The sequence below is a fragment of the Colobus angolensis genome, unplaced genomic scaffold (genome assembly GCF_000951035.1).
Source record: "Colobus angolensis palliatus isolate OR3802 unplaced genomic scaffold, Cang.pa_1.0 Scaffold369, whole genome shotgun sequence".
NCBI classification, from domain to species: domain Eukaryota; kingdom Metazoa; phylum Chordata; class Mammalia; order Primates; family Cercopithecidae; genus Colobus; species Colobus angolensis.
In genome coordinates this window covers 1,060,864-1,063,591 of record NW_012117032.1, presented here as the reverse complement: position 1 = coordinate 1,063,591, position 2,728 = coordinate 1,060,864, and positions in this window count along the sequence as shown.

The following is a 2,728-nucleotide window of genomic DNA, read 5'->3' as shown; positions in this document are numbered from 1 at the left end:
TGGTTTGTGGTATGATGTGTGGTGTGGTGTGTGTGTGATGTGGGGTGTCTGGTATGATGTGTGTGTGGTGTGATGTGTGTGTGTGATGTGTGTGTGTGGTATGATGTGTGGTGTGTGTGCAGGTGTGTGGTGTGGTTTGTGGTGTGGTGTGTGGTATGGTGTGTGCGTGGTGTGTGTGGTATGATGTGTGGTGTGTGTTGTGCGTGTGGTGTGATGTGTGGTTTGGTGTGTGTGTGATGTGTGGTGTGTGGGTATGTGGTGTAGGGTGTGGTGTGTGGTGCATGTGTGATGCGGTGTGTGTGTGTGTGTGTGTGGTAGGATGTATGGTGTCAGGTGTAGTAGGTGTGGTGTCTGTGTGTGTGTGGTGTGTATGGTGTGTTGTGGTGTGGTGTGTGTGTGTGGTGTGTGGTGTGTCTGTGGTGTGTGTGTGGTGTGTGGTGTGTGTGTGGTGTGGCGTGTGTGTGTGGTGTGTGTGTCTGTGTTGTGGTGTGTGATGTGATGTGTGTGTGGTGCGGTGTCTGTGTGTATGATGTGTGTGTGGTGTGGGGTAGTGTGATGTGTGTTGTGGTGTGTTGTGTGGTGTGTGTGTGGTTTGTTGTAGTGTGCTGTGTTATGTGTGTGTATGGGAGTGTGTATGGGTGTGGTGTGGTTGGTGTTTTGTGGTGTGGTCTGTGTGTGGTGGTATGGTATGTGTGATGTGTGTGGTGTGTGGTGCGTGTGTGGTGTTTTGTGATGTGGTCTGTGTGTGTGGTGTGTGTGTGTGGTGTGTGATGTGTGTATGGTGTGTGTGATGTGGTATGTGTGTGTGTGGTGTGGTGTGTGTGTGTATGGTGTGTTGTGTGTATTGTGTGTGGTGTGGTGTGATTGTGTGCATGGTGGGTGTGGTGTGGCGTGTGTGTAAGGTGTGTTGTGGTGTGGTGTGATGTATATGTGTGGTGTGTTGTGGTATGGGGTGTGTGTGTGCAGTGCATGTGGTGTGTTTGTGTGTGTGTGGTGTGTGGAGTTGTGTATGGGGGTGTGTGTGGGGATGTGTGTGTATATGTGGGGGTGTGTGTGTATGTGGTGTGTGCATGGACTGGAAAAGACAAGATTCCTGACATGAAGACTGGGGAAGCCTCTGGCTGCTGTGACCGACCCTCAGCTGGGGGCAGCCTTCTCTGCTGCAGGGCGGAGGGAGGTAGGCAAGGGTGCCGAGGCTCAGCTTCAAAAGGGGAGGATTCCCTGGAGTTGCGGAAGCCTTTAGTTGGGAGAAGCAGCTGGAATGTGGGGGTCACTCCTTGCTTTCTGGAAACCCCAGTGTCCCCTGGGGTGGGCCTTCTGGAAACCTTCCCCTGGCTGTTTTCTCTCCACGCACCTCCCTTGCTGCTGTCTCCTTCTCCCCACAGCTGTAGCGGAGCAGGCTGGGTGCTTATTTCAGTCCCCTGTACCTGGCTCCTACAGTTAAGGGCCCTTCCAGAACAGGTTGTTCCCAAAGTCCCAGAGAAAGTGCTCACCAAGTGCGTGTTGATGATGAACTCCCAAATCAACGTGTGGAGTTTCCTTCTGGTATTCGGGAGTTTTTTTTAAAAAAAAGAGCACACCTTTGAGTTTTTCTCTCTTCTCTATAATATGCCACAAGGTGAGGTTTCAAAGGTTATAGCAAATTGAGAACGAAAAATGTTTGAAGGAGCCAAGAGGAAAAGGCTCCAGGTTCATCCTAATGTGAATATACAAGCAGGCCTCGTCTCATCTGAGTAGAGCACAGACCTATGGGACCACGCAGAGTGAGGGGATGAGACTCCTGCACTCAAGACTTCGCAGTCCTATTGGGGACCAGGTGGAAAACGTTATGGAACATGTGGAGACAGAGGAAAACCAAGCCCATGCCTGCAGGAGAAGTGCAGGCTAGGGGAGAGCTGCGCCAGGATTTTCAGGGAAGGGTTCGTGTGGGCAGTGGGAACCACTTGGGCCCCAGAGGATGAGTGAGGCCTAGGTAGGAGGGGAGGAAATCCTGGAAGCTGGTATGAGTGTGCGTGCGTCTGAAGTGGCGTTTGCCGGGGATGTTTGGCTCTGAAGGAGAAGGATGGCCACTTGTTGAGCTTCCCATGTGACAGGCCCTGCAACGATGTGTGTTAACCCGCCCCATGCTTACCACAGCCCTGAGTCGGGTCTCATCATGTTCATTTTGCAGATGATAAAACCAAGGTTCAGAAAGGCTTGAGTCTTGCGGTCCAGAAGGAAAAGCAATGGGACTCAAATTCATGTTGGCTTCCAAAGCCCCTGCCCTCAGTCCTACCTCTCAGGACCCACCTGGGGGAAGACAGGAGTGTGGTGTTGAGTGGAAAAAATGCGGCTGCCCAGAGAGGGTGAAGTGTCAATATGGGAGATACAAGAGAGGACAGAAAATTCCATCCTTACCTCAGGAGGCCGTAGAGAGTCATGGTAGGTCTTTGGCTATGGGAGGGATGTGAAGAAAGGGGTGTTTGGAACAAATGACTTGGTCTGGGTTTCCTGGAAGATGCCAGAGGGCAGGGAAACCACCCAGGAGTGGGCAACATGGCCCTGGCTCAAGGTAGGGGACGGCAGGAGAGGAGAGATGGAGCAGACAGACATCTGCCTGAGTGTTCCATGGTACATTAGTCAGTGTCCTATAAAAAAGAAGGCCTACGGGTGGTCAAATTTGGAGTGTTCTGGGTTGAACAAAGTAAGAGAGTAATAGAGTCATTGCTCTATTGTGGAACTTCTTCTC